Source organism: Sesamum indicum, linkage group LG9 (genome assembly GCF_026168435.1).
Source record: "Sesamum indicum cultivar Baizhima isolate 11 linkage group LG9, ASM2616843v1, whole genome shotgun sequence".
NCBI classification, from domain to species: domain Eukaryota; kingdom Viridiplantae; phylum Streptophyta; class Magnoliopsida; order Lamiales; family Pedaliaceae; genus Sesamum; species Sesamum indicum.
In genome coordinates, this window is record NC_142665.1 from 5,211,171 (window position 1) to 5,230,657 (window position 19,487).

General features: G+C 36.5%; 2 pseudogenes across 2 annotated transcripts; one reads left to right on the plus strand and one right to left on the minus strand.

The window, feature by feature from the left end:
* Positions 1-704: 704 nt before the first annotated feature.
* Positions 705-3,935, minus strand: LOC105170865 (protein NRT1/ PTR FAMILY 2.7-like; annotated as a pseudogene). The gene is made up of 4 exons (XR_016067315.1): positions 3,605-3,935; positions 3,285-3,500; positions 2,654-3,194; positions 705-1,719 (listed from the first exon to the last, which is right to left on the minus strand). The product of XR_016067315.1 is annotated as a protein NRT1/ PTR FAMILY 2.7-like (transcript).
* A 3,424-nt stretch (positions 3,936-7,359) lies between these two features.
* Positions 7,360-10,716, plus strand: LOC105170866 (protein NRT1/ PTR FAMILY 2.7-like; annotated as a pseudogene). Its single transcript, XR_016067452.1, has 4 exons — positions 7,360-7,531; positions 7,629-7,845; positions 7,934-8,333; positions 9,687-10,716. The product of XR_016067452.1 is annotated as a protein NRT1/ PTR FAMILY 2.7-like (transcript).
* The last annotated feature ends 8,771 nt before the right edge of the window (positions 10,717-19,487 follow it).

Consider the following 19,487-nt stretch of genomic DNA (forward strand, 5'->3'; position numbering starts at 1 on the left):
TTTTCAAAGTTGATCAAATAGTTGAAACAGAATAAAGAAAAATCAGCAAGCAAAAGTGGATGAAGTCCAAGGAGCAAAAGATGATATGCACTCCAACATAGACTTGCTGGTGAAACCGTGCTAGTTCTGTAGTTCATGCCCACGATCAATTGCTCGTGGTTTAACCAGTTCACTTGACATTCCAACAATATTTTGCCACCTTAAATGACGCATCAACTCAATACGTTACCATTTTTTTCTACTTGTGAACACTGTCTTTGGTTTTCTCACACCGTATGGGGGGCCTCAGACAAGGAAATCTTATATCCCTTTTGTCAGTTACTGTTGTGTTTCGATTAGGGGTGGTAAATCAAGCCAACTGATCAATATGGACACATGTAAGAACACGACTGCTGGACTTGCACTTGCGGTGTTTTACTAGCTGGGCATCCCACAAGAAGACCAACCATTTTAGCAAATCATGACAATTTTTGTTCTTAATATACAAAATTTATAAAGTTGTAAGATAAAATTGTCGAAATGAATCATATAAAATTAAAATTGCCATCTTTATACTGACATGATCAATTATCAAAATCATTGTTATTAAATGTATTTTTAATAACAACTTTAAAAATTACCGTTTAATATTTTATCTTTAATATTATTTTTTATTATAGTGTAAGTTATGCATGAGTAACCCTACAAAGAGTCAAGCCAAACACTATCTTTCAGAGTTGATGATCAATTTCTTCCAAAACCAGAATCCCTTCCACAACTTCTTTATACTTGCAACTTCATATAAACCTCCAAGGAGGATAGATTTAAGTACAAAATCATCTCCATTATCACAACTTAAATAACCCTACAAAACACAAAACCAGCACTCAATATCTTTTTACGTATAGTTGATGATCAACTTTATTCATGACACAGAAACACCCTGATGATGAACATTTTTGTACTTATACAACCAAGAACACACCAGATAATAACCAAAGTTGAGAACCCCAATCACCACCAGCAACCAATGCACATTGTCTACCCTCCCGTCATCAATATCATCAGGCAACCACTCTGTCACTCTTCTAACAAAGTCAACCACAGCAGTGCTCAAGTAATAGGCCACACCAATCTGCATTGCCACCATAGCAGTGGCCATGCTCTTCAGACAAGTCGGAAACTCTTGATAGTACAGTGCCACTTGCCCCGCAAAATGAAATGCCTCTCCGATACCTACAATTACCAGTTGCGGAACCAACCACAACACTGACATCGGCCCACCTTGGAGGTGGTGGGCTGTGGCAGCAGCCCACCTTTTCGACTCGACGATGGCTGAAACCGCCATGCTGGCGATGTTGAACGCGTGGCCGATGCCTATTTGCTGCAACGATGTAGGGTTCTTGCCTGCCACTCTATTCCACATGGGCCAAAGAAAGTGATCAAATAGAGTGAGGGAAATTGCAGTGGAGATCAATGTGAAGACGATCATGGAGCCTGCTGGGATTTGGAAACGGTGGCTGAGGTGGCGGTGGGTGGTTAGAGCTTGGAGAACTGTGAGGCTGCCTTGAATTCCAATTGGGGTGGATACGAGAATGCTGCTTGACCATAATGGGAGGATTCTGATAAGAGTTTTGAGGTCTTCTACTTGTTGGACAGTGCATAGTTTTCCACGGTTTTGAAATCGAGCCGTTCGGCAGGACGTCTCCTTCAGTCTTGAGTGCTGCTCGATTCAGTATCCTGCACATGTATATCATAAGAAGAAATTGAAGGAGAGAAGTGATTTATCATATTCCTGTTTGACCTCCAATGTTTATTTTGCTTGATATTTAGGCCAAAACTAATATATGCTGGCATTAATACATGTATAATTTGACTAAAAGATCAATGCAAGTGATGGAAATAATGAGCCACAAAGTTGAATAAATAGATCTTCTCAAGCTATTTGGACCTTTTCTTCTATGCTCTGCTTGTTTAAGGTCGTATTCATTCTTAACTAGTAAAAGATTGAGCTCAGTATAAGACTAGTTTATTTGAACTTGCTTCAGATAGACTAGTATACGACCGCTGCAGGTTCCATGTTGAATGAGAAAGCCAATTCTAACGCTTAAAGCTCGACTCCATGTACAGTGTTTACAACCTGCAACGAGCTGGAGTTGACAAGAATAATACAAAAAAGATGCCTATTGGATTTCAGAACATAGAAAGTGCATTTTGTTGTCTGCAGAAATTTTTGGAGATTCTTTTTAAGTTGTTAAATCAGTATTCCATTCCAAAACAATCTTATCCCTTTTCACCATTCATGAAGAAAAGATCGGATAACACCAAAAGTGGACCATCAGCAATTGATAAATTAAGCCTCCGGTTGTATTATTCGTTATTCGAATTCCAACTTTCTCATAACACAAGATATATAGAGAGAACCTGATCACATCTGAGAATAAAGTTGCAAAGAATCGGTATAGATGCTCACTAAATGATTGATTAGATGCTGTAATGCAGAGCAAAACAATTATGCATAAGCGAAAAAGCAGCAAAATGATGATAGATGCATCCAAGAATGGAGATGATCCCAAGGAAAAAAATACTGAGCTTGTAATAAGTTCATTGAGTAAATAAGACTAATTCTCTAGACTACCATGAAAGATTATCTGATCAAAAAATGAATTTTTACCGGATGCTTTTTATTGGTGCCTCTTCAACGTCTCCTTTAACTCCATCAGCATCTCCACATAATAATCTGCTCTTTCAGACGAGATCCCAGCGTTCCTTTTCCTAACACAGGCAACAACCACACGTGCCAAGCTCGTAAATGGACTCTCCTGTGGCTTGTAGTGATAGTAAAACCGACTCCCAGCCAAGAATACGGCTGATCCCATCACGTTTCCAGCTATGCATATACCGTAGCCCCAAGCCCAGCTCAAATTGTCTTTGACATACACAATGCCTGTGGCGGAGATAAAAGAAGAAACATACAAGGTGAAGAAGTACAGATTAAAATAAGTGGTCTGGTGCTTGAGTCTATCGAACTGGTTGGCTCCGATTGTTGTTAGGGTGAAGCGTGTGCCGCCTAGCCCCATGGAGACAAGAGCCAAAGCTACAAACAAAATCGCGTATTGGATTCTTGATGGGCTGGCACAAAAACTTGAGCCAGTTTCACAATCAGGAGGCCTCAAGCCATCAACGGTCACAGTTAGCTCCAGAAGAATTAGGCCCTGTGCTTTTCAAAAGGCAATAACTTTGGTCACAGAGAAACATAAGGATGTATCTTCACTTTTTTTATTATATATATATAAATAATGTACCAGAAAAGAGACGAGAGATGAGATCCAGATGACGGAGAAACAGCCCAGGAATGAATCAGCAAGAATGGCAGCTAAGACGGAAAAAGTTGGAGCAGCCAAAGGCAACATTGTTGATTTGGGCAGCATTGATGCTCTTGATGTTGAATTCTTGGATCAAGAACACTATAAGATTGTTCATCCACCCGCCTCCAGCGAGTGTCAGTCCGGCGACACTTGCTGCATCAAATACACTAAAATCAAAATTGCACCATATTACTATGATACAACACATAAGTAAAACTTCCCTCGTGTGTGTGTGGTGTAAAGTAGAGATCAGACACCTATGATGAATGGAGTGGTGATCCAGCCGCTTCGTCGCCGGCCTGCGGTGGGTGGTGGCGGTGCTTCTCCATCGCCGGAGGCTGAAGTGATTCCACCAGCATGCAAAGCAGCCATATATGTTCTTGTGCTGCTGAAGCCCCTTGTAGCTAGTGCTTAAACAACATGCTGCTAGCTTGGTTAGGATCCTCTTACTTAAAAGCCAAGCTTTTCATATTAGTCATACATTTCCATGACCAAAGGCAAACAGTACTTCATATTATGAGATTATTTAATTCTTGAATTAATACAAAATATTGAATAAGAATATGTTGCTACTGTTTGATGATGGGCCTTCTAAACTCAAAAGTTGTTCATTAAACTATTCCTGTTCCTTGTGCAATTTATGTTGTAAGTGGGAGTTGATCATATTTTGTGAAAATAATTTCTTCCAATTAATTATGACATTGAAAGAATCTTTGCATTGTATGATTAATATTCTTGAGTGCTATTTTCATCATATTACATGTTCAATTATGATAGGATTAATAAGTTGTTATTAAACGATCCCAAATTAACTTAGGAAAGATTAGGGTACAATATACTTGAAAAAGAATCGATGACACGCAACTCAAATAATTTTTTTTAGATCCAACATGATATAGATTATGATAGTTATCACACTCTCGAGTAAGGTTTCAAGTTTGAATTTTTTTACATATCTATTTCCTCCAGTAATACAGTTAAAACATACTAACGTTCTTGATAAAAATGATTGTTTTTTTTTCCTCTTCATCATTGATTACGCAAATCTTCTTGAGGTTTATTCAAATTACATGCGTATATATACAATCATCCTTAAAAGTAGAGGTATCGGCCATAATTTCGGTAGACGTTTAATATAATTGAAGTAGTAAATATCAAAATATAGTATAAAATGACAACTTTTCAGCAAAATCCAAATACCTATTAAGAGTTTGTGCTGGAAAACTCCCATTCTTTACGTTCATAACCCTTACTCATATCCATAAGATAGCTTTTTCAAGGAAAAATGTCTAAAACTAAACACAAAACTATAATTAACAAGTATCAAATTATAAAGTAATGAAATATTTTTTTTTTGTTATTCAAAATTCTCGATTACAAATATACTTTTCTATGTAGAGTACACATATTAGTATTAGTAGCCTAAAATTTACAATTACTTGAATTAAAATTCTCGATTAGAAATACACATCGTGTTGGCAAAGTATTTAATTTCGTTCCTGTCTAAAAGGTATTCATGTGTGATTCCACTGCTAACAAGTTGTTGGTCCAATAATAAGCGAATTAAAATTTACAACAGATTTTTATGAATGGATATGATTCAAATCTTCAAGAAATCACACTTATTAGAGGGATTTAATTCTTTTGCTCCCGTCTTAAATAGAATTAATTAGTTTTTATCTTTAATGTGAAATGAAAATGCTTGCGGTAAAATTGAGGAAAGAAAGAAAAGGAAAAAAAAGACTAATTTGACATCGCCAGTCATATTAATGTAGAAAAAGTGAAAAATATGCAACAATTATTTCAAAATTATTAGCTACTCAAAAATCCAGTGAAATTAAAACATAGGAGACACAATATTTAGCTTTTAATCAAAATTCCTCGGATTCATAACATATGTTTTGCAGTAAACAGATTGCACCTTACGTATATATATATATATATATATATATATATACACACACACAGGCAGCCATGATATTTTTCATCCTCATCATTATAGCATTGATTAGTTATGATGAAAGATAAATAAAGTAGAAATCGTGGAACTTAAGGCTCAAAACATATAATTATATGAAATCAACGATTTTGCTTATTTCGAATTACGTCTCACCAACGCTTTTTAAATTGCACCAAAATCTACCTTAATTATCTGGTGATCATACGCAGTTAATATGGTTGAGTACAAAGGCAATTTAAATATTTTGATCATAATTAAGACGTTTTACTTTTGCATTAATCATATTATTTATATTGATGAGGCTTAGTTTAGTTGGGGTCCCATAAATAAAAGGTCATGAGTTCATATCTTATTAACAATTAATTATTACTCTACTTTAATAGTAATTATTGACTAATTTTTTATATTTTATATTAATAATTAGTATATTCATTAATTATTACATTTGTCAGTATTTGAAATTATGATTTACTTGATAAAATAATAATACCATTCCCTGAAAAAGTAGCTCGAAATTGAGTTGATTTTTTTATTGAGATTCGTGTTATATCGTTTATTTTATTTAATAATTGCATATTATGTATATAAAACATAATATGAATTTACAATAAAAAAATTTATTAAAATTGATATTAAACCATCAAATATTAATCCTCAATGGAATAATTGCACATGAAAATTGATTTAATTGCATTTACTGTACCGTATATCAGGGGTGACAAAACAAGAACTCTAAATATAGAGGGTAATAAAAGGTACCTCGAAATTAAATTTTTAATTATAAAACCCCGGCCATCGAATTCTTAAAGTGACCGAAATTTGTTTATGTGGACAAAATTATGATGGTATTATGAATTTCAATCCATCCCCTAACCCAATCCATCCCCCGTCTGCCACCGATATTGCTGTCGTCCCCTCACATAAGGGGGCGACGATTCAGCAGAGAGGGGGGATAGCGTCTCCGGCCCCAGGAGAGAGGCGGCGATGCAACATCTCCCAGTGGACAATTGTTGCCCAAGCTGTGGGGGCCTCGCCCCCCTCCGAGGCAGCAGCATGGAGGCAGGGATTGAGGGGGGGGGGGGGGGGGGGAGGGGGGGTGGACTTAGGGTGTAAGTTTTTTTAATTAAATTTGTATTATATAAAATAATAATTTTAATTTTTATGAATTATCTATAATATTATAATTTAATTTTTATAATTTTAAGTATTTATATTTTATGTATATAATTTTAAATTTATGATACATTTTAAAGTGTGTAAAATTATTTATACTTATTTAGAGACGTCGTGCCACAACAGCTAGTATATAATATAAATTTAAAATTTTATTGTATAGAATTGGACATTTTTTTTTTCATGTAATTGTTTATGTGGTAGATGAGAAACAAAAAAAAAGTCCAATCAGTAAAAAATTCAAATAAAAAGGTGTTTTATTTTTTTTGCACATCATTGCTTATTTGGAAGAAGTTTTTTTTTTTTTTTTTTCACTTAAATGCTTAGGTGGCAGTTGAGTTTTAAAAAAAATGCTCAGTCAGCAAAGGCCCAAAAAGAACCTCCTAATTTTGTTCACATAAGCAAATTTTGGCCACCTTTAAAAATTCGATGGCCGGAGTCCTATAATTTCAAAAATAATAATAATAATAATAATTACAAGGTACTTGTTGCCACTTGCCACTTCTATATTTAGGATCTTTTTTTTGTCATCCTTTAATACACGGGACAGTAAATGCAATTAAGCCCATGAAAATTTTATATGTCACTTGGTACCATGAAAACATCAACATCATTTAAATACATTAGCCCTATTTTTTTTTGAAAAATTACACATATCACCACAAACGTCCAAATCATTACACAAACTATCTCTGAGTTTTGACTGTCAGAAATAGTTCATATAATTACACAAAAATATAAATAATTTATATAAATAGATCATAAATAATGAGCGTAAATATAATTATCCTTTTAAACTATTATTGATTTTATATTTGACTTTATATACACGGAATGCCTATAAAATCGAACATTTATAAGAGAGTATTCCAACTGGTTAGCCCATTACAAAAGCACCAGGAGGAAGCCTCAACAGTACAAGAACATATATATATGGCTGCTTTGCATGCTGGTGGAAACACTTCACTCTCCGGCGATGGAGAAGCACCGCCACCACCCACTGTAGACCCGCGACTAGGTGGCGGTTGCATCACCGCCCCCTTAATCTTAGGTCAGTGCTCCCTACTCTTCTCACACAATCACACACAAAAGGCAACTTTCTATGACAGTAACATGCTGCAGTACTAATTTTGGTGCATTGGAAGCAGCAAGCGTTGCCGGAATGACACTCGCCGCAGGCGGGTGGTTGAACAACCTAATAGTATTCTTGATCCAAGAATTCAACATCAAGAGCATCAATGCTGCCCAAGTCTTCAATGTTGCCTGTGGCTGCTCCAACTCTTCCCTGTCTTAGCTGCCATTCTTGCTGATTCATTTCTCGGCTGTTTCACTGTCATCTGGATCTCCTCTCTCATATCTTTTCTGGTACACATACACATTCACATACACATACGTATAAAGTTGTCCCTATACTTTTTATGTGACCAGAGTTATTGCCTTTTGAAAAGCACAGGGCCTAATTCTTTTGGTGCTAACTGTTACACTTGACGGCTTGAGGCCTCCTGATTGTGAAACAGGCTCAAGTGTTTGTGCCACCCCATCAAGAATCCAATATGCGGTTTTGTTTGCAGCATTGGCTCTTGTCTCCATCGGGCTAGGCGGCACACGTTACACCCTGGCAACATTCGGAGCCAACCAGTTCAATAAACTCAAGCACCAAGCCACTTACTTTAATTTGTACTTCTTCACCTTGTATGTTGCTTCTTTAATCTCCGCCACAGGCATTGTCTATGTCGAAGATAATTTGGGCTGGGTTTGGGGATACGGTATATGCATAGCTTGTAACGTGGTGGGATTAGCCGTATTCTTGGTTGGCAGTCGGTTTTATTATCATGACAAACCACAGGGGAGATGTCGATGGAGTTAAAGGAGCGGCCGCTGGAGCGCTCACAAAAAGCTTCCGGTAAAAATCCATTCTTGATCAGATAATTTTTCATGATGTGTAGAGGATTAAACTTGTTATTACAAATTCAGCAGGTTTGGGTCAGTTCTTGGACGCATCTATCATCATTCTGCTGCCTTTTAGGCTTATGCATACTTGTTCTGCTCTGCATTACAGCATCTGATCAATAACTTAATTAGCAACTATACCAATTCATCATTGCAACTTGATTCATTGGATGGATGCGCCCCCCAGATTTTCAAATCCCTCCAGGTCGAAATAGAAAAGATGACAATAATTTAAATCTGGAATTGAAGGCAATGAACATATTTTTTTTGACAAAAAATTTGCATATATATATATATATATATGTATTGCCATCCATTAAATAATTAATAATTATTTCTTTAATTGTAATTTTAGCATTTTGGACCGACAAATCTTGGTGCTAGATTTATTAAAAAGTAAGGATATTAATTTATTTATGAATATGGTTAGATGTCTATTATGATTCTGTCATCTTATTATTATGTTGTAATGGGGTTTATTTGTTTTTCGCATCTTAGTGCAATATCTAAAGTACTTCTATCATTTTAACAAATAATTTCAATTTATGGGATATAAATAAATGGGGCAACAATATGCAAAGCAACAACAATTTATTATACAGAAGCCACCAGCTCAACCCTTTTACCACTAGAAAAAAAAAATTATTATTGCCTATTGTTTTAACGGCTATGATTAAAAATCATGGTAAATAACTTATTAATTATTGTTAGATAAAATCAATATAAAAATTTAACTTATCCATTATGAAAAATATTTTTTGTCATGGCTCTTAATCATGACAAATGTTTTAGCTCCACTAGTAAAAATCATAACTAACGTATATGACTCTGTAGTCAATAATTATTACTACAATTATTTATTTTAACCATTACAATTAATCATTTAATCTTTTATTGTAAGCAATCAGAGCTTGCTGGAGAAGATCTATTCTAGTGTATATGTTTGTAGTATTCATTTATTTATAATTTTCTATATACATGTAAAACACACAATAAACACATACATCCTACCACATTTTAAAACTCTCAATACTACTATAAATACCTGTATATTATTTTTTAAAATAAGCTAACTATTCATTGAAAAAAACCACTCATAACACACTCTCTTCTAAAAAATTCTCTTTCTACCAGTACTTGGGAAGTAATTGTGTGCCAAATGTATTTTTCCGTGATATCCTTTGCCGAGTCCCTAACCACATCATATTCATTCACGTTTAGGGCTAATATCTTTCATCACTTGCATTGATTATTAGCTCCATATAATATTCTTGGTATAAACATTGGGGTGCATGCAATGCGATCAATCAGTTTTATTCTTGTCATCATATGTATATATATATATATATATATATATATATATGTGCAGAATACTGAATCGAGCAGCACTCAAGACTGAAGGAGACATCCTCCCAAACGGCTCCAATTCGAAACCCTGGAAACTATGCACTGTCCAACAAGTAGAAGACCTCAAAACTCTTATCAGAATCCTCCCATTATGGTCAAGCAGCATTCTCTTAGCCACCCCAATAGGAATTGAAGCCAGCCTCACTGTTCTCCAAGCTCTAACCACCAACCGCCACCTCGGCCACCGCCTCCAAATCCCGGCAGGCTCCATGGTAGTCTTCTCATTGATCTCCATTGCAGTTTCCCTCACTCTATTTGATCGCTTTCTTTGGCCCATGTGGAAGAAAGTGGCCGGCAAGAGCCCAACCCCATTGCAGCAGATAGGAGTCGGCCACGTGTTGAACATCGCCGGCATGGCAGTTTCGGCCATTGTGGAGTCGAAAAGGCGGAATGCCAGAATGTCCCACCACGGGCTGATGTCGGTGATGTGGTTGGTTCCACAACTTGTGATTGTTGGTATTGGAGCGGCATTTCATTTTCCAGGGCAAGTGGCGCTGTATTATCAAGAGTTTCCGACTAGTCTGAAGAGCATGGCGACTGCAATGGTGGCAATGCTGGTTGGAATGGCGTTTTACTTGAGCAGTGCGGTGGTTGGGTTTGTGAGAAGAGTGACGAAGTGGTTGCCTGATGATATTGATGATGGTGGGAGGGTAGACAATGTGTATTGGGTTGTGGTAGTGATTGGGGTTTTCAACTTTGGTTATTATGTTTTGTGTTCTTGGTTGTATAAGTACAAGAATTTTGTTCAAGTTGAGGAGGAGGCGGATCATCAGAGTGTTTCTGAATCATGAATGATGCTATAATGTTGTAGGTTTCGTGATGTTACGTACTCATCTATGATCATCAGTTTTGAATAAAGAAACTAATGCTTTAATTCCATGTAAATGTGATCCACCTTTGATAATGTATCAACAACCAGATGATGGTAAGTAGGAATCAGATGGGTAATCACGACCACATTTTGACTGCAATTAGTCAATATTATCATGATTTTAACTGTAATAAAAATATTTAGCATAATTTAGTAATAGCTAATGTTTTGGTTTTATCGATAAAAACAGTGAGTACTAAAGTGCGATTCTTTTCCTTTTGGTCATATTAATAATCATGACAAAACATCAGTACTGTTGTTTTTTCCTTCAGTGGAACGAGATACAACTGAAGTTCTAAAAGACAGCAAAAGACAAAAACCAATTGAAATAAAATCAGAGTGTTGTAATGAATGGAATGCAAAGGGGCGTGGCGGCATGTGCATGAATAGTATTGCAGCCCAAATTTGAAGAACTGAACAGCTCAACCTAAAGCCTAAAACTGCATATTGCAATTGAATGATTGATTGTATATTTGTCCCCCCAACACACTTCCTAGAGTCATATGATGGTTGTGCACTTATTCTTACATATGCTATCATTTCACTCCTGTTGGTATTTATGTGGCCCATGACCCAAACTCGGTAGGCCCAACGACTCGGCTCACTAAGACTCTCGGCCCACTCGGATGGCCCTCACCCGACCCATAACCCGAGCCCATGGACCCGACCCAGGTAAACACACTTACTCACCCTAAAGTCAACTATCTCTCTCTTCTCACCCACTTGCGCCGCTGCGGATGAATCTCCTCCCTCTCCCTCTTCTTGTTGCCTTCTATGGCCGATCTTTGTTACCATTTCCACCACCGTTAATGGTGGTGGCTTTCCTTAGCCAAACTCATGGCTAAAGGAAAGCCACCCCAAAACCCGCGTGTACCAACGGCTCCATTTCTCCTTATAAATAGGGGCCGTGTATTCTCGGGTGACCGGGGTGAGATAGCCGAGCACTTCACTGTGAAATACTCCTACCCTTCCCGATTCTGTGTGAACGGCTGTTTGGTGAGGTTTCTTGGTCCGATTCTAAGTGAACGGTTGTGAGGTGTGTGACCCGTTAGTATTTCTGTGGGAACGGCCGTGGGGTGGGTTGTCTGTGTGAACCACCCGTGGTGTGAGGTGCAACCAGGGCCGAGTGTCTGTGAGTCCGGAGTTTCGGTGACCCGTGACTGTTGCTTCTGCTGAATCTGAATGTTCCTGAGCCGCCATCAATATCACGGGTTTTATTATTCACTTATCTCTATTATTTACTTCGTGTACTGTTCTTTACCTTTGTAATCTCAGTTTGTAATTTTAAGGAGTTTCGTACTCCACATCAAGTGTAATAGTTGGTTAGGGCTTGTTGATTAAGTGATACCACTACGGGTTTCGTACCCAACAGTGGTATCAGAGCACTGTTCCGATCCTATCCGCGCCGTGGTGAAGGTAACACGCTTGAACCCCTCCTCCATTTACTGCTTTATTTTATTTTTCAGCATTATATTACTGTCAATAACCGAGGTGCTTATCCCCTTAACGACCCTCCTGGCCGGACCCCTGAGGTCGTCGGGTATCTGGACTGGGCGTTAGGCTGGAAAGACCTTGGCCGTGTTCATTTCTCCTTCTCTTTGTGATTTGCTGAAATTGACTGTGATAACTGCTGCGCTTATCATTATACGGGTTCATTGTCTTGATCTGCAATTTTGCTTATACCTTGATCTATTATCCTAAAATTGTGATCTGTGACTTCTTTCTTAACCTGTGAACATTGTTGATATTTTGGCAACTCAGAATTAGTACTGTTATTGTCTGATACATTTCTGCCTCTGTGGTGTTATTCTGATTCTGAGTGCATTATCTTCTTGATCAACTGTTTTTTTCGAAAGATTTTACTTAAAACCACAACCTTTGTTTTTTCCCTTAAAAACCGTGACCTCTACTTTCAAAATGGCCGGATATAGTTTACAACCGTTTGACGGAAAAACTGATTTCTCTATCTGGCAACAGAAAATGAAAGGCATTTTAATACAACAAAAGGTGTTTAAAGCTATTGACGGAAAATACACTGAAAATGTTTCTGAAGAAAAACAATTGGAAAATGACGAGTTTGCCTACTCGTCCATTATTTTAAACCTTTCCGATAATGTCCTTAGAAAAGTGGGAAAACAAAAAACCTCTAAAGAGCTTTGGAGAAAATTGGAGGATTTATATACTGAAACTTCTTTACCCAGTAAGCTTTTTCTCTTGGAAAAGTTTTTTCGTTATAAATTGGATCTTTCCAAAAATATTGATGAAAATCTTGATGAGTTTACCAAGTTGATACAAGACATTAAACTTACTGGTGATGAAAACATTGATGATTACACTCCTATTGTGCTCTTGAATGCAATTCCTGAATCCTATTCTGACGTGAAAGCTGCTATTAAGTATGGTAGAGATAGCATCAACCTAGATACTGTGGTTAATGGTCTTAAAAGCAAAGAAATGGACCTAAAAATTGCTAGACCTAGTCAGAATAATCATGAGGTAAATCTTGCTAGAAGTAGACCAAATGTCAGGAACAATGGCTTTAAAAATAGAGGTAGAAGTCACAGCAGGGGTAAAAGTAGAAACAGCCATAGTAAATCCAGATCTAGAGATGATAAAACAAAGGAAAGACGTTGCTATAACTGTGGCATTAAGGGTCATTACATCAAAGATTGTAGAAAACCCAAACGTGACAATAGGGACAGAAACTTTGATGAACAAGAGAAAGTGAATAATGTCTCTGATGAAAATGGTGAAGTCTTCATGGTCTATGAAGCAAATTCTGTGCTCTCTGTGAACAAATTTGAATGGCTTATTGATTCTGGGTGTACTTTCCATATGAGCCCTGTTAAAGAAGTCTTTTCAAACTTTCGCTATGAAAAATCTGGTTTTGTTTCTATGGCTAATGAAAAGAAATGTGAAATTTTGGGTCTTGGTGACATCTCGTTAAATTTCAAAGAAGGTTATAAACTAACTCTGAAAAATGTAAGGTATGTTCCTGATTTGAGTCACAACTTGATATCTTGTGCTGCCTTAGAAGAGGATGGTCTAGAAGGTAGGTGGGGCAAAGGCCTCATGAAAATCATGAAAGGGTCCCTTATTGTGTTTAAAGCTGAAAAGAAACGAAATCTCTATCTATGCTCAGTTACATATGATTCCTTGACTGCTTCTGTGAATGAATGTGATATGACTGCATTATGGCATAAACGACTTGGGCATATGAGTCTAAAAGGTCTTGGTTTTTTGAAAAAGGATGGAATTTTGAATGACAAAATTGAAAATTTGGATTTCTGTGATGATTGTGTCTTGGGAAAACATCATAAAGTACACTTTCCAACTCCATCTCAATCACTCCCTTCCATGTCTTCATGCATTTTAGATTATGTTCATGCCGATGTTTGGGGTCCATCTAGTGTGCCTACACATGGGGGTAACCGTTATTTCCTGTCTATCATTGATAATTACTCTAGGAAGGTGTTTGTCTTTCTTATGAAACACAAGTCCGAAGTTTTTGAGAAATTTACAAAATGGAAATCTCTTGTTGAAAATCAAACTGGAAAGAAAGTAAAAGCCCTTCGGACTGATAATGGCCTTGAATTCTGCAATAAAGATTTTTCTAATCTTTGTGACAATTTTGGTATAAGGAGGCATAGAACTAACCCCTATACCCCACAACAAAACGGTGTAGCTGAACGCATGAATCGAACCCTGCTTGATAAAGTTAGATGCATGCTTATTAGTTCTGGATTGCCTAAATCTTTTTGGGGTGAAGCTATACTTACTGCTACTCATTTGATAAACTTGTCTCCATCTGTGCCGTTATCTGGTAAAACTCCTGATTTTGTGTGGAATGGTAGAAAACCTGATATCTCTTACCTTCGTACTTTTGGATGTTCTGCGTTTGTTCATCAAAACATAGACAAATTAGAACCTAGATCTGTTAAGTGTGTATTTATTGGTTATCCTGAGGGAACAAAAGGGTATAGACTTTGGGTTCGTAGCCAACCAGGTTTTAAAGTACTTATAAGTAGGGATGTCACTTTTAACGAGAATGAGTTTCCTTGCCTTGATAAAACTCAACTTAGAGAAAAAGAACCTACTCTTAATAAGGTGGAGAATCACTTAGGGGATAACCAAGAGGGGGAAGGGAATAATGAAAATATAGCTGAACAAACAAACGAAAATGAGGTAGTAACCACTGAAAATGAGACCACAACTATAGAAAACCCCCTTAATGACTACCAACTCACTAGAGATCGAGCTAGAAGAGAAACTAGGATACCTACCAAACTTAGAGATTTTGACACTGCTTTGAACATAGAACTATCTGAACCCACAAATGTTGAGGAAGCTATGAAATCAGAAAAATGGCTTAGTGCCATGAAAGAAGAGATGAACTCGTTAAAACAAAACAACACATGGACACTAGTTCCTAGGCCCAAAAACTCATCCGTAGTTGATTGCAAATGGCTTTTTAAGATTAAACAAGAAAACCCCATTAAGTACAAAGCTAGACTAGTAGCAAAAGGGTTTACTCAAAAGGAAGGCTTAGATTACAATGAGATTTTTTCTCCCGTTGTGAAGTACACCACTGTCCGTATCATTCTTGCTCTCACTGCACACTACAATTGGAATCTGAAACAAATGGATGTTAAAACTGCTTTCTTACATGGTGATTTAGATGAGCATATCTACATGAATCAACCTGTTGGATTTATTGATAAAATCAAATCTGATTATGTGTGCCTTCTCAATAAATCTCTGTATGGCTTGAAGCAATCCCCTAGACAATGGAACAAGAAATTTGATTCCTTCATGCTCTCACTAGATTTTAAAAGAAGCCGATATGATCATTGTTTATACTTCAAGCATGTTGATAGCACTCCTATTTTTCTTGTTCTATATGTGGATGACATGCTCATTGCTAGTCCTAGCCTGCATCTCATTAATAAACTGCAAACTGATTTACACAAAACCTTTGAAATAAAAGACTTAGGTGATGCAAAACGCATTCTTGGTATGAACATTGTTAGACATGAGTCTTTTATCCTACTAAGCCAAAAGTCTTATATCCTATCCATTCTAAAAAGGTTTTCAATGGAAACATCCAAGCCTACCTCTGTGCCTCTTGCTGCCCACTTTCAACTCAGTAAAAATCAGAGTCCTCATAGTGATATTGAAAAAGCTAAAATGGAAAAAGTTCCCTACTCTAATGTGATAGGATCCATCATGTTTCTCATGGTTTGTACAAGACCTGACATTGCATACGCTATTAGCTGCTTAAGTAGATACATGTCAAATCCGGGTCCTCCTCATTGGGAGGCCCTTAAGTGGCTTTTGAAATACCTGCATGGCTCTGAAAACATAGGCATACGTTTTTCAAAAAGGAGTGAAAACACTCAACTTGTTGGCTTTGTTGACTCCAATTATGCAAATGATAGGGATAGCAGAAAATCTACCACATCTTATATCTTTACATTCTGTGGTTCGTGCATAAGTTGGAAATCCCAACTGCAACACATAGTTGCTCTCTCCACCACTGAGGCAGAATACATTGCTACCACGGAAGCATTCAAAGAGGCTATATGGTTGGATGGCCTCATAAAGGAAATTGGTTTCTCCAATAACAAGCTCACGGTATACTCTGATAGTCAATCTTCAATACAATTGTGCAAAAATCCCGTATTTCATGATCGGACGAAACACATAGATGTGAGGTATCACTTCATACGAGATATCGTCAGTAAAGAGGTAATTAAATTGGAGAAAATTAAATCCGAGGACAATCCTGCAGATATGGGTACCAAAAGTCTTCCTCTTGAAAAATTTCATACATGCTTAAAAATATTGCATTTATTCCCTGACTAACATAAGCTTCCGAGTTGTCTCAAAATGCAGGTACATCCACGGAGAACTTTTTTTTTAGGCGATGATGAAACAAACAGATTCAGCTAAAGACTCCATGACCATTTCCATCTTTCTGATGGGTCTTGGTCCAAGGTGGAGATTGTTGGTATTTATGTGGCCCATGACCCAAACTCGGTAGGCCCAACGACTCGGCTCACTAAGACTCTCGGCCCACTCGGATGGCCCTCACCCGACCCATAACCCGAGCCCATGGACCCGACCCAGGTAAACACACTTACTCACCCTAAAGTCAACTATCTCTCTCTTCTCACCCACTTGCGCCGCTGCGGATGAATCTCCTCCCTCTCCCTCTTCTTGTTGCCTTCTATGGCCGATCTTTGTTACCATTTCCACCACCGTTAATGGTGGTGGCTTTCCTTAGCCAAACTCATGGCTAAAGGAAAGCCACCCCAAAACCCGCGTGTACCAACGGCTCCATTTCTCCTTATAAATAGGGGCCGTGTATTCTCGGGTGACCGGGGTGAGATAGCCGAGCACTTCACTGTGAAATACTCCTACCCTTCCCGATTCTGTGTGAACGGCTGTTTGGTGAGGTTTCTTGGTCCGATTCTAAGTGAACGGTTGTGAGGTGTGTGACCCGTTAGTATTTCTGTGGGAACGGCCGTGGGGTGGGTTGTCTGTGTGAACCACCCGTGGTGTGAGGTGCAACCAGGGCCGAGTGTCTGTGAGTCCGGAGTTTCGGTGACCCGTGACTGTTGCTTCTGCTGAATCTGAATGTTCCTGAGCCGCCATCAATATCACGGGTTTTATTATTCACTTATCTCTATTATTTACTTCGTGTACTGTTCTTTACCTTTGTAATCTCAGTTTGTAATTTTAAGGAGTTTCGTACTCCACATCAAGTGTAATAGTTGGTTAGGGCTTGTTGATTAAGTGATACCACTACGGGTTTCGTACCCAACAACTCCAAATGGATGCTACTGTTGTTTGCTTCTCAGCTCTTGTCTTCTACCGGTGATTGGAACAATTGTTGGAGTGTAGAGTTTGCTTTACATTTTACTCTAAATTTTAAACTTATTATTATTTTATAATATTTTACATGTGCCCTAATATCAATAGCTTACAGACAGCCTTATTACAATTAGTTATATGAAACTGATTGATTTTGGGCAAGCGTGCTTGTAGAAAGATTGTTCAGACCATGTGGACCTTGTGTCTTGCACTAATTTTACTTTTTTTCTCTTTTTCTTAATAGTTTATGCACATATTCATCATCTGTCATAATGATTTCTCAACAACAATTATGGAATAAGGAAAGTTTATTGTCCCACAAAATGATGGATAATCCTTAGAAATAATAATTAATTGTTATAATTACAATTAAGTGGAATATGCTCTCGTTCCACCATATAATAATAATATGAGACTATGTGAAAATACAGCATGGCTAAACATTGAAGAAGATAATGGCAACACAGCAATTCAAGATTCCATACCAGTCCCTGGGGATTTAAACGATCCGAGAGAGGAGGTGAGAGCTTGGACGAAGAAATATATCAATTCAATCCAAGCTCTTGGAAGTGGAACAATTTTAAAAATATTAGATAGTAACATAATTGAAGAGATTTATTTTATAAATATATCTCATATACATTGGCCTGCAATATTTCCCTTTATATACTAAGAGATTAAGTATAAAACAAGTGAGAAATATATAAAAGAATTGCAGCCGTATTTGGTTATAATATTAGTATTACCATATATATGTCAATTTTCTGTGAAAAGTAAAATTATGTAGAAATTTTGATATATATAGAGAATTGAAAATGATATTTCAATATTCCAATCATTTTGAGATGAAATTGATATTATTATTAGTTTATCATAATGTAGGTTTCATTACTTTTTTTAAATCCTATCAGTCATATATATATATATATATATATGAACTACAAGAACTGTTTTTGGTGTTATTTTATAGATTTTATTTGAATTTTTAATTAGTGGAATATAGTAAATATGAGTAGGAGTGTGAGGTGAGGACAATGAAAAATCGGGTTTCATATATTTTTTTGTCTTTATGCAAGTCATTCCACTGTGGGTTAGTTGTAATTCAGACCACATGCATTTATATATTGGTAAAAGGATTTTCTGTTTATATTATATAATAATAATAATAATAATAATAAAGAGCTTTGATAAATATGAAGCATGATTCTTGGTTCAACAGACATTAGCCCACGGAATTTTGTTTAACTATTGATATGGTTTTTGGTAGTATTCAACTGATTAATCATGGTATTGACTTGTTCCACAATTATGATTTACATGGTTTCAGACTATACACATTTCATGATGACTTCTTAAGCCTTTCCTATGTTACATCACACTTTCTAATATTAAATTTAATTATACAAATATATTTACTTTTTATCCCTAAAAAATATTATAATAACACACTCTCAAATTGTATACTAGTAACTTCACAACAATAGAAAATATTTTTATCATTAGACATAACCCTAAAAAGTATTAATATAATTATCCTAAGCCTTTTGTCTATCTATTCCTACTGGAGGTCCAAGGAAAAAGAGAAGGAATAAGAAGCGGGGAAAAATTGCAACTCATTGGCTTTAAGGAGTTTATAAATTCCCTATTATTTAAAATTTAATAAAATATTTTCAATAAACACCTCCTACACATTATGTTAACTATCATTTTCTTGCATTTATCTATACTAATACATAAAAGAAGACCTTTCCCTCACAAATAATGATCATAATATTGCAACACTAATTTTATTATTATGTCGATAATATCTTTAAGTTAATTTTTTTTTCTTTGTTGCTTTCTTTCTTTCTTTCTTTTTCTTTAAAAATATGATGTGTTGGTTTATATATATATATTCATAATA